Genomic DNA, 13,985 nt, shown 5'->3' with positions numbered 1-13,985 from the left:
CTTTTCTAAAGTTCAGTGAAACAAATTGCCTTCATAAGTCACCTAATTAGTAAATAGAGCCTACATGTGTAATTTAATCTCAGTAAAAATACAGCTGTTCTGTGAAGCCCTTAGAGGTTTATTAGGGAAAGTTAGTGAACAAACAGCATCATGAAGCCCAAGAAACACACCAGACAGTTTAGGGATGAAGTTGTGGAGAAGTTTACAGCAGGGTCGGGGTATACTTTTGCAAGCCAGTATAATGTAAACTTTTTTTGAATTGCACAGTCCTTCTTTGCCATTAAAATTAACTTAATCCCCCAAAAAACTTTCCACTTTCATTGCTGTCATTAAAGGACCTGCTGAGATCATTTTAGTAATCGTCTTGTTAACTCAGGTGAGAATGTTGACGAGCACAAGGATGGAGCTCATTATGTCAGGCTGATTGGGTTAAAATGACAGTCATGTTAAAAGGAGGGTGATGCTTGAAATCATTGTTCTTCCATTGTTAACAATGGTGACCTGCAAAGAAATGCAGCCATCATTGCGTTGCATAAAAATGGCTTCACAGGCAAGGATATTGTGGCTATTAAGATTGCACCTACATCAACAATTCATCAAGAACTTCAAGGAAAGAGGTTCAATTCTTGTTAAGAAGGCTTCAGGGCGTCCAAGAAAGTCCAGCAAGCGCCAGGATTGTCTTCTAAAGAGGATTCAGCTGCGAGATCGTTGTGCCACAAGTGCAGAGCTTGCTCAGGAATGGCAGCAGGCAGGTGTGAGCGCATCTGCACGCACAGAGAGGTGAAGACTTTTGGAAGATGGCCTGGTGTCGAGAAGGGCAGCAAAGAAGCCACTTCTCTCCAAAAAAATACATCAGGGACAGATTGATCTTCTGCAGAAAGTATGATGAATGGACTGCTGAGGACTGGGGCAAAGTCAGATTCTCCGATGAAGCCTCTTTCCGATTGTTTGGGGCATCTGGAAAAAGGCTTGTCCGGAGAAGAAAAGGTGAGTGCTACTATCAGTCCTGTGTCATGCCAACAGTAAAGCATCCTAAAACCATTTATGTGTGGGGTTGCTTCTTATCCAAGGGAGTGGGCTCACACAATTTTGCCCCAACACAGCCATTAATAAAGAATGGTACCAAAACACCCTCCAACAGCAACTTCTTCCAACAATCAAACAACAGTTTGGTGAAGAACTATGCATTTTCCAGCATGACGGGGCTGTGCCATAAGACAAAAGTGATAACTAAGTGGCTTGGGTCCATGGCCTGGAAACTCCCCAGATTTTGACAAACTCCAAAAAGTGATTATGAAAGAATGGGTTGCTATCAGTCAGGATTTGGCCCAGCAGTTGATTGAGAGCATGCCCAGTCGAATTGCAGAGGTCCTGAAAAAGAAGGGCCAACACTGCAAATACTGACTCTTTGCATAAATGTCATGTAATTGTCGATAAAAGCCTTTGAAACGTATGAAGTGCTTGTAATTATATTTCAGTACATCACAGAAACAACTGAAACAAAGATCTAAAAGCAGTTTAGCAAACTTTTTATACCAAAAAATTGGTATAAATCTGGAGAATTTGCAAGATGTGTACCATTTTTTTAAAGAAAACATGAGTGAGAAGGCAAAACTATTTTTTTAAGACTTAATTTCATATGTAAAGCATAACTGAATAGTACAATCGTCAAACAAAATATGACAAAGAAAATGAGAAAATAATCCCTTTTTTTAGTTTGCACACAGTTAGTTCTTAATATTGTGTATTGCCCCCTTTAGCATTAATGTTGGTATGGAGGATTTTGTAATAAATGTGCAGGAGGTCCTAAATTCTCTCAGGTGGTATAGCTGCCCATCTTCTTCCTGTAAATGATTTGGTTGTCTTGCATGAACTGCATATTTGAGATCTCCCTAAAGTGAGATCAGGAGACTATGCACTCTATGCCCTCTCTGGCTGCTCCAGAACCTTCATCTTTTTCTGGCATAGCCTTTGGAGGGTCAACCTGGCCTTGGTCAACTTTAACAATTTCTTTCAGGGTATGCAAGCCTTTGAGGACAACCCAATGCCTTTGGATTCATAAGGTTATAACCGATTCCAGAAATCTCATTTGGAGAATGAGATGTAGGGGCCAACCATGCAGCCAAAATGAACGCACCAGCGTACAACACACTACACAAGTATCTTATGTCTCTTGTACATAAAGCAACCGCATGAATCTGTTGTAGAATTATTTATCTGATAAAATAGATAGATAAAATAATTCATTTATTCATTTTATTTTGAAACAAGTACAGTAAAGTGCATCATGGGTAACAAATGCAGCAAAACCAGTGCTTGTAACATTTCAAAGCTTTTTAAAAAGAATGTGTAGTGACTTTTAACAAACATTAGTTGTCTTGTGTGTTTGAGAAAAATAGAGAAAAAATGCCAAACAGGTAAAGATAGATAACAACATTCATCACTATTCATCACTATTCACTTGGTACACAAACATTACAGGCTTTAGGCAGGTCTGTGCATTATATTTTCAAAGGTTTGTCAGGTTAGCTGTCATGAAAATCTTTTTATTAATAATAAGAATAACAGGCTTTCCGCTAGATTATGTCTGTTAGGATTTGTGATCATTTAGTCAAAAGAGTGCTAAAGAGGTCAGGCACTTAGGTGGCAGGAAGGCCTGGGGTGCAGTCAGCATTCCAGTTAATCACAAAGGTGTTAATTGGGGCTAAGGTTAGGGCTATACACAGTGAAGGGAATGCCAACGCCTACAAATATATTCTAGACAAATTCCTAATTCCTTGAAAAAAATTAACTCATTTAAATATTTTCAGGGAGTCCCTCATAAGAGTATGATATGATATGATCTGTACACAGAAAATGAAGTGATTTCTGCATGAAATAGCTATTTGGTTTCTCTATAGGAGGATAAGATAAAAGCCAAGTGACTTATATGGAAAAAGCATTATACCAGCTTGGGTGCTTGTAAGCTCACTGCAAATCAAAGTAAAGATACACATTATGTTAAACATAACTAGTTTAATAGTTAACTAGTATTAAATGTGTTGCATAAAATAAAAAAATGTGATTTGTAAAGTCTGTATAAAACCAATTAAAATGTGGCAACATAACAGATTTCCTTCAGCAAAAACATTTGGAAGAATATGAGAACGGTACCTTTAAAAAGCTGCTGTTTTAAAACCCTTGTTAAAATGTAGATAATACTGTTGTAGTAATAATGGTGGGGTTTTTACTGCAACATTTTATTTTATGAGAAAGAATGAAAAAATAAGATATACAATATGCACAATGGATTGCATAACAATGATTAGTTTTGCTTGATAGGTAAAATGTTGTTGATCCAACCAATCAGTACAGGGGGAATTGTCTATTTGCCTTTCAGTTCAGTAAGCTCTGCCTGCGACATTATAATTCAGGTGTACTAGCCTAGGCAGCACATACGTATTTGTTTTAGAGGCATGGCTTTGAAAGCAACACTGATGGGAGGGGCTAGGTATATTTGTTTGAAATTTTGAATTTCAAAACAGATTCTTCAGCTAAACTCTGAAGGAAAAAAAAGTCTGGTAAGGATGCAATCATAGCAAATTGTAGAAAGAACTTAATAAAGATATATTAACAATGGGATTGAGTGGTTAATAATGTAACTTTTACCTCTTAAGAACTTTATAGTATACGCACCGTATTTATGCAAATGTCTATATGTTTACGAAAAACCTGTGTAAATAGAAAAAGGAAGGTTTTGCTATGTGGGTTGGGTCTGTAAAATAGTACTAGTGATATTAATACCTGTATAATGTTTTGTAAATTAACAAGTTGAAGTTGAACTACTGCGATGTTTTTACAAACACTCACACACGTGTATATACAGTATACTGTACATGTGTGTATACTGTATATGTGTTTGTGTATTCACACTGCCTGGCCAAAAATGGGTTGCCATTTTAGAAAGGTCAATTTATTGGGCTGCATCAAACAAAGGAAACAGCAATGGGGATTTGGAATTAGCTACTGGAACTGGAGCACCCATCACGTATAGTGGCTACTGTAAAAGCTTCTGGAAGGAGAGTATGATATGGAGTTGATTAGGTTGGTCAGGTCTAGGCTCAGCAATGGTACACATCAATAAAATAAAGTCAGCTAATGACCTGAATGTACTGAATAACCCGGTTAATCACATCAATAGAGTTTCCGGATGGCACAAACATATTCCAAGATTCAAATTGTGAGAGGACCATGAAGAATCATTTTCACAATGAATTGGCCACCACATTCCCTAAAGTAAAAACTTTTTTTTTTTTTTGGCCTGGCCGTGTGTATGTGTATGTGTGTGTGTGTGTGCGTGTGTGTGTATGTGTGTGTGTGTGTGTGTGTGTGTGTGTGTGTGTGTGTGTGTGTGTGTGTGTGTGCGTGTGTGTGTGTGTGTGTGTGTGTGTTTGTGTGTGTTTGTGTTTGTCTATTAGACACCTGTGGTTCTATGATGATGTTCTGGTCACTGAAAGCCAGACTGTCCTGAGGAAGCTGTTTGCGTCTGTGCTGGAAGGTGCGTGACAGCATAGAGAGGTGGTCTCGGTGACTCGGGTCAGCACCACATTCTGTTAAAAAATGCTGCATCTCCTCCTCATCATCCCCTTGTTGTAGATTGGAAAAGAACCTAAATGGAAGGGAGAGAGGTAAAGAACAGAACAATGATTTAGAGGTTCAGATTAAAAAATTAAATACTTGATATTCATGACTGCTTCTTTAAGGTAGAGCATCTCCTTTAATTGGGGCTCTTTTCTAATAGATATTCTTTAGATACTGTTTGCTTAATTTTAGCACTTTGCCAGACAGGAGGTCTAGAGGAAAACCAAAGAGAAGAATTATAGATGTAGTGAAAGAGGACATGAAAATAGTTAGTGTGAGAGAAGAGGATGCAGTGGATAAAGTTAGATGAAGGCAGATGATTCCTTGTGGCAACCCCTTGAAAGGGAACAGTCGAAAGACAAATAATTTTTGCACAATTTAACAAGACAATGTACAGTAAATTGTTTTAAAATAAACCAAACCACCAACCCATGGCAAAGGTTTAAATTGCTATTGCTCATACTTTAAACTACAGGTCTTTCATATATATTTTTCTATAGTTACTGAATAATCCAAGGTACTTAATAAATAATATTCTTTAGAAAGTATTGAATAATCTAGAAATTTAATGTACTGTATTTATAAAACACACAAACTGTACAGTTGCTGTGGACATTAAGCTACTGTAAGCTCACCTCAATATCCCACATACTTAAACTTAATTTGACTGATTCTGGTTCAGTGGATAATATTATCTGTATAACACAGGCTCACACCTTTGTGATCTGCTGCGATAATTATAATGACTAGCCTATGCTAATTCAAACATATGATCATACCAAACATAATATATATTTTTTCTAAACGTGTTATGTTTTGTATTTTCTTTGCCGGATGGCATACTGTATTGAATATAATTCCAGTAACATATGCTGTTTTTTGTTTTTAATGATAATCTACGTAGGAATTAAGGGGTTAACCTAAACTAGCAAAAAGAAAAAGTCTGGTATTCTGAGAATCTATTAACATTGCTTTAGTCAAACTAATTAGACCTTAGTCTATGTTGTTCCTCCTCCACCTCAGTGGCAAAGTTTTTCCACTGGAAATGCACAATGGAGTCACTTCTGTTCAGGATAGCCACTGCACGCTGGTTCGCCATATTGATATAGGTCTTCTCCATTAACAGCGAGTTTTTATCCAGCATTACACTGATATTTGTGGAGGCTCCATACAAATGAACATGAACGTCTTCTCCTATAAATGAACAAAGACAGATCACTTTGGTTTATTATTCACTTTTAAAATGAACTTAAGAATACACTGGAGTTTTACATAGCTAGACTAGCTACGAAGTTACTGATTCAATTTGATAAATACCATGTGTACTCAGCAGTGTTTGTTTATGTAAAATATAAATGCTTTAAAGGGACAAGTACAGGGTTTCTATATGGACACCAAGGTGGCACTATTGGACTACCACTTAATTATCTTTTTAAACAAGTGCTCTCTAGAGGCATTTGGTCACATGACTCCACAGCAGGCAACAACAGTCAAAAAAAAATTCAAAGCATGGGCCCAGGTCAGGAGCAGAGTATGTAAATTATTTCAGGATTTTGACTGATTTTTTTCTCATTTGGCTACATTCAAAGCAGCAGCTTCATGCTTGAGCAGATACCCTGACCTAGCAAAACAATGAGTGAAAACACACTCACAGCTCAGCACACAACGTAGAGAGTATTCAAATGAACAACCCAGGGCAGGGTTTAATGTGTGGTGACATAGCTGGTGAAAGGATATATAAGAAATAAACACCAACTTTTCCCCTTAATGTCCCTAAAGGGCTAATATGGTGTACATAGTGTAGATGTTTTTTTTTATATATATATTTATCATTTTTAAAATTTTCTCTTGAATTCAGTATTACCCTTGAGCAGGAGTCAGGCCTTCTAGCACTCAATAGACAGATGCTCAGAGGCCCCGTTACAAAAAACGGCAAATGAAAGCTTTTGTCAATAAAATCATCTTCAGCTGATCAAATGATCCTTTAAAGCAGTGTGATTTTTTTCTGTTTTAAAAATGATTGCATTTATATGAGTGTATTTATTTTTACTATTATGAAATCAATAAGAAATCACCATGGTTCTTTCTCATGGCTGCACTCTTTAGAGGCCTAGACGCAAATAGGCAGGTCACCAGAGACCTGGAAAACGATCACTTGACGCCCACTGGGGATGGTTGGGTATCAATTGCAATGTAACCTCACCCTTGTGTGCATGTTTTTCCCACTCTTTGATAATAGATGTTCAAACAACATAGCAAAGTTGTTTTAAAAGCAGAATACAGAACACCTAAGTATTCACATTTACACAGCTGTTACTAAAAGATTTTCAGGAGCAAAACTTTTTTTAATTATCAACTTACAGCAAAGCAAAGAGCAACCATATAATTTGACTAATAATAGTTTGATATAAAATGCATATCATAAAGAAAGAAACATATGATTTTTTTCTGTACAGCATTTTTCTATGTTCTCTCTCTCTCCCTCCCTCTCTCTCTCTCTCTCTCACTGCCACTGCTTTACATTAGTAAATGACAACAGCCTAGTCAGATTCACAGTAACATACTACATTCTGCACTGCTCTTATTGCATCATCTCTGTAGATAAACCAAATTTTAGCAGAACAGGAACAAAAGGAGCTGGATAATCTATTTTGCTCCAAGCAAACTTATCAACAGTGATGTTCAATTAGTAAAACAGATAAAGTTACTTGTGAAAAAAAGACTGGGAAAAAAATGGGGTTGTGAAAAATGAGACTTACTGTAACATAATTGACAGTCAGCACAGAGCTGACACAGGTAAATGGTAGAAAGCGCGCACACACACAAGCACACATACCCCTGCCACTTACATAAATATTAATGTATCTAATTAATTCCTACACTTAATACTAATCTTAAATCAGTAAGCATTCCATTGTGTCTTTAATTAATTTTGGAAAAGCCATCATTGCAACATAAATGTATCAACAAGGTCAAAATTGTTAGATATTTCTATCCTAGTGTCAGACATGGTGCATGGTACCCTGTTTTGCGGGCCTGCAAAGCCTGTCCTACCCAGATTATAATGTCAAAGTATGTGCTATCTGCCATTAAATTATATGGTGGCTATACATTTGAAATGAACTTTACAAAACTGACCACTGAAAGATTACTATAATTTGGATGGAGTTTCCAAAAAAAAAAGTCAAAAGCAAAGCAATGATATAATACATGCCATACCAAAACCAATTCTGATAAACCTTAAATAAATAAAACAATAGGGCCCTTCACACTTTTTTGGTGACATAGGGCTGATGTCATAGTAAACATCTGACTATCAAACCCATACTGTATGTACTTTTTGAACATCTCATTTTAGATCTAATCCACTCTTTAAAGTCGCTTTTCTAACTAGGTATTAAAATAAGAATTGAAGTTAGGCACTCATGTTGGGTGAGAAGGCGTGAGGTGCAGTAGGCATTCAAATTCATACCAGAATTGTCCTGTAGGCTTTGGTTTAGGGATCAACTTAGGCCATTTTAGTTCTTCCGCACCAGTGTTGGCAAACCATGTCTTTAATGAATTTACATTGTGCACAGGAGTACTGTCATGCTGAAACATAGTTAGGTCACTTGGTTCTACCGAGGAACAAATTTAATGCTGCAGCATACATACATTATACAATGCGTATAATTTTATGCTTTCAACTTTGTGGAAAAACTTTAGAAAAGGTCTATATACATATGGGTGTGATGGTCAGGTAGCCACATATGTTTGACCATATAGTAAATAAATGTGAAAAACATTCCAAGTTGGTATTTGTAAAATATTATTTTAATAGAAAGGTATATATTTAATTACTGTGGACTGTGGTTGGTAAGAGTATGAGGGATGGGTACTGAAGTTTCCCTAAAAAAAAAGTAAACTGTTCAAGTAAAAAAGCTCTCAATGTAAGAAGAGTACACATTTTCCTGGCTTACTAGTGCTGGTTTAAAGAGCAATGGTGCAAAAAAGAATGGCGTATCTCTGTTTCTCATACATATTTCACTGCACCATGAAAACAAAAACAGCAAAGCAGTCAGGAAGAATTCAAAACTGGATCAGTCTCTATAAAGACTAGCTATGAACAATTTAGTATGCATCACTTCACAGAAAGACTGCAACGCCATCATTTTTGTGCTCAATGCACAGTTAGAAAGATGTGAAATCCAAAACGCGTTAGAATTGTGGATGATTATGGATGATTATGGAGCTTAGTGACATACACTAGCTAGGTTGTCCTAAAATCTATGCTGAACCCTTATGCAATACTGTTTACTAAAAATCCAAATAAAAATAAAGCAAGCAAACAAACAAATATAAAAGTAAATAAATAAATAAATAAATAAATAAAGCAAAATGATTTGTAACATTAGCTCATGACTTTTAAACCCTTAAATGCTATTTATACAGGGCATATTTTAATGCATACAACCAGCCTCCCACATTGCTATCATTTTGTTTGAAACCATTAAAAGGAAATGCAACAAGGAAATGTTAGAATAGATTGTCTTTTCATTAAGCAGTCCATTAAAACCAATTTGTGCAAAGCACAATAACAATAATGACCATAATAGGTGCAAATGCTGTGTTGTTGTTTTTTTTAACCTGTCTGCAAAAGGGATTTGACATGTTTTACCACATTAGCCACAGGGGTGATTTAGGGATAACAACCAATGCCATGGTGACAATCAAAAGCAGATAACCCAGTTCAATCTCACTTTATTTGAAGCTAAATTAAGTGGGGGAAAAAAACCCAATTCATTTTATTTGATTTTTTTAGTTGATTATATGTTTGTTAAAAATATGCTTGCCATATTTGGCATATATTAATAATTATTATAATCCCAAAACTATGTAACAGTAGAGTTAAATTCACTGTAATCGAGCAGCATTAATGGAAGCAGAGTACAGATGTAAGTACTGAACCTGTGTGATAGTGGAGAAGTAGTTGTTGGCTGTGGTCTCCGGTAGTTCTGGGAAGAAATTCAACAGTCACTTGCATGCTATCTCCAACACTAAGGGTCCCTACTGATGGTTCTACAGAAAATGGCCTACGAGGAAAAGAAAATAGGTACAAAAATCAACACACATATGCAAACAAAAAAGCATTAAGCAACCACTCACTCACTTTACAATAGTGTGTACTTACTTCTGTGTGCTGAGCTGAAATTTGGCCTCGCAGTTTCCAATATTGCATATCAGAAGGAATTTCTGAGATAAACACTTGACAGGACACTGAGAAAAGTGTAGCTCATCTGGAAAGTCTAAGATGGCACGCGGCCCTATTGCCCGGACGGGCACCTCAAATGTCTCCCTCTCTGTCATATAGATTATCCGGTGGACATAGTCCTATCAACAAAAAAAAAAAAACTAAGTTACATGAGGTTGTTTTATATTATGACATCAAAATAAAATAAATCACATACAAATAATCACATACAAAATAAAATTAATCACATACATCTGATTTCAAGATTTCAGCATTTCTTTTCTTTTCTAAAATCGTTTAAAATATATTTAGGATTGAAAATGCTAAAACCTCAAGGTTTTCTCTGTGAATACTACTGTAATCTGACTTTTGCCTTGGGTTGGACTAGTGTCCTATTCAAGGTGTCCAGTCTAAGGTCGCCAGAATAGGCTTAGAACCTACCATGAAAATAAAAAATGAATATACTTTATTAGCCTGAAGTGTCATGTGTGTGCATACGTTTAAATTTATTATTATTATTTTTTTTAATTTCCATTTCGAACTGAGTCATATTTCAAACAAGTCACTTTCTAATTGAGTCAAGGGCTACATTCAAATTCAACAGAAACACCAACCCACTCAGATGTTTTTCAGGTCTTATGACTATTAACCCAATATTGTTAAATACAGCAAGAAATGATTAAATAAAACAAGTAAAGTCTTAGCACATCTTTGTAATTAGTATTATTTACAATCTGGTTTCCTTTTATCAGCCTTAATTTTTAGTGTTGCTGTATTACGTGGTCACACGGTCACATGGAAATGAAAGCACAAATAACAAGTTTACCTTGTTTTCATGTGGGGTGAATAAAACTGTAAAAGTGGATGTCATGCCTGGGGCCACTTTGTTGCATACATCTACTGGGCTCACCACTTTGAAATACTGGGAGTCATCTTCAACCACCTTCACCAGGTGAGGGATCTGCACGAAGTGAGGGAACCCATATCAAGTCACAATCCTTGGATATGAACAAATGTGTATTTATGTTATGTATTATGCTCTTTAAAATGTTAATTCAATTATGTCATTCATGTGCCATTTTCTGCTTTAGCCTTACTCAAGACCTTTACAGTTTACCATGAGTAGACCAAGCAAGTTGGAAGTTCAAAGGTTTTGAAAACCAGTTGAAACCCGATGACTGCCAACGCATGAAATGTTGTTAGACGTTAAGCTTGGATAGTCCAGATATTTTTGTTTTATTGTTTTGGGTGTATTTGCTCTCTAATATATTTGCAAATGAACTGGAAGATATAAGTACTTACTCAGGTGTGTTATTATCACAAATTAGCTTTTTTGTGGTTTTGATATGAAAAAAAATTAATGAATGTTAATTGCAAAAAAAGATATATATATCATTTACACCAGGTTTGGGACTATGCTATCCTCTTAAATGGTTAAAGGCAGGCTTAGAAAAAAAAAGAGACTACAGAGTAGTATCACTGAAGATACATTGCACTTCTTCTTTTTACTTAGTCCCATAATGTGATGGATCATGTAGCTGTTATGTCTTGTTTTCTCCAAGCTGTAGGTATAGTGCAGAATAAGTCTCTTTTATATCTTTCTATGTAAGGCTTTTTATTTTTTAGTTTGGATAGTACAGAGGCATTCCTACTGTAGTTTCTATCAGTAGTCTTTTTAGAGCTCTGTCGGGTGTAATACATCGGATAAATCTCCCTGGTGTCTTTCAGGTTGGATAGTTGCTTTCAGTAGACCAAATCTAGAGCAATCTCACATGCTGATAACTCTCTTCCTAGGTTTTAGAAGAGAAAATATATTCCTGGCAATTTAAATGTTTGTTATGGTATTCACTTAATTTTCATTTATAAAGATATATTTTAACAGAGATTATTTTTAGAAGGAGTACTCCACACAGTGAAGTGTACAGTCAATTTATTTCTGCAGACTGCAGCTGAGAACTCATAACTTATTGAAGTCACCTTGTCGTTATTGCGCAATACCAGTGGCACTTCATACGTCTCAAAGGGCAGGTAGTTCTGAAACACAATCTCAGACGGGTAAGGCTGAAAAAAAGGCTGGTCCACATCTACAGCAGAAGACTAGGAACAAAACAAAAAGACTCCACTCACTAAAATGTGAACATAAACATGATTTTTATGACCACCATTTCCTTAAACCCTTCCCCTTGATTTAACTTATTTTGATCAAGTACATACTGAGTGAGAAAAAAAGATTAAAAAGTTACTCAGTGGTACGATGTATGCTTGCAACCTCCAAACATTGTCCTACTTAAATACCACACTCAGTCAATATCCTATTTAAAACATCTATACAGCCAAAATCAAAACTGTCTTGCATATTTGTAAAAAATAAAGGTATAATTGCAACCAGGTTTTACACCATAACGGCATTAGAACGGCTAAAACAGTTACAGTAGTTGACTTGTGCTTTACTGTACCTTGTGGTCTGTCGTGTCACTCATGTCTAAAAGCTGCAGAATGCGAGGTGGGTACATCCTACATGTGTTAGTTAATCTTTCCTCTGTAGTCTGGGACATTTCATGTGCATATACAGATGGAGATAGCTAAAACGACATAAGCCACAGTGAGTTCCTTTATGAACACTAAATACTGTACATTAATTCATGTTCAATTCATTGCATTCATTGCATGTTGCAATCATTGCAAACAAGACCTACTATAAATGGAATAAATGGAACAGGGCAAACATTACCTGTGCATTCACATTACTCATTGTATGAGCCGCTTTACTGTATATAACAGCATTACTCTTTGTATAAGCCGCTTTACTGTATATAACAGCATTTCTTCTGTTATAATCTTGTTAATCTGTCATTATCTTCTGTCATAATCTTGTTACTTGTCATAATTTAGGAGTTTTTGTTGGCTTGCTTTCGCTACTGGTTTTATAGTATACTTAAAATACTTAAATGGCAATAATATATTACTGGTTTTAACAAATTTCTTAATGGTATTCAGTCCCTGACTGAGTGAACTATCATAAAGATGTGTTTTTAATAAACTGCTTTGGAGTCTATTAAAAACACGTGTCCATGCTAGTTCACTTGGTCACATCCATAATGTCAGTTTTTTTTTTAAATAATTTATTCCAAAAAATTACAAACATTTTCAAATCTACGTTTTGTGTCATTCAAGTTTCTTTCATGGTAAAATTTTTATTTTCTCTGCAGTTGTTTTTAAGATTCTCAGTTTGCAAAAAAACATTTAATGTCACATCCATAACACTGATGAAGTGGTGTAAATGTTCAGGATATTTATAAGGATGTACTGTATATGAATATACCTAAAGAGACTACATTATTATTGCAAATTAATTTATTGATACTAAGCTTGTCCATGCTCTGTTTTGCCCATAATAAAAGTACAAATATCGCATTTATAATTTAAACAGTGAGCTGATTTCATTTAGCTACAAAGATCAATAAGAGCATTATTTAGCTCTGTTAATGCTGTTTTTACTGGAGACACCTTTATCACTACTTACACACCTTTTTGGCTTTGTCCTCATGTTTAACCAGCTTGGGATGCCTTGGTGGTGATGCTTTAGTCTTAAATCCTTCTGACATCTTTAGAGACAACGTATGTACAGCTGAGTGTGAAACTTGATTTTTTTAGAGGGCAGCACCATAAAGTCACCTGTTCTTTACCTGATTTTTAAGATGCAGACAGACAGACCAAAGTTAATTACATTAATTAATTAAATTCAAGTTCTATACCACTTACCCTGCACAGGGTCACAGGGCCAGGAGCCTATAGAGAGGTCCCTATTTAGGGCACAAGGCGGGGTACATCCTGGACAGTGGGTCAATTTACACTTTGGCCAAGGCATCATTTCAATACGTTTATGCAATGTCCTAACATTTATTTCAGAGTCACATTAATTTCTCTCAAAGATCTTGTATTAATGATGAGAGAGTGAAAACACTGCATAAAGCTTTTTCCCCGCACATGCCAAAGATTCCCAATGGGATTAGGATCTGAACAGTTGTGGCCCAGCGATGTGTGGCAAATTTAAGTCTCATGCTCCTGAAACCACTTTTTCACAATTTAATGAATCCTGGTATTGTCATCTTAGAAAATACCTGTGCCACATCAG

The 13,985-nt window shown here is 35.9% G+C and overlaps 1 pseudogene; it reads right to left on the bottom strand.

The window, feature by feature from the left end:
• LOC128527484 (hydrocephalus-inducing protein homolog) overlaps nt 1-13,492 on the bottom strand; it is a 77,441-nt pseudogene extending 63,949 nt beyond the window's left edge.
• Between the last annotated feature and the right edge of the window lie 493 nt (nt 13,493-13,985).

Source organism: Clarias gariepinus, chromosome 7, assembly GCF_024256425.1.
Source record: "Clarias gariepinus isolate MV-2021 ecotype Netherlands chromosome 7, CGAR_prim_01v2, whole genome shotgun sequence".
In the NCBI taxonomy this organism is placed as follows: Eukaryota; Metazoa; Chordata; class Actinopteri; order Siluriformes; family Clariidae; genus Clarias; species Clarias gariepinus.
Note: the sequence above shows the minus strand (reverse complement) of the source record. Positions and strands in the feature narration are given on the sequence as shown.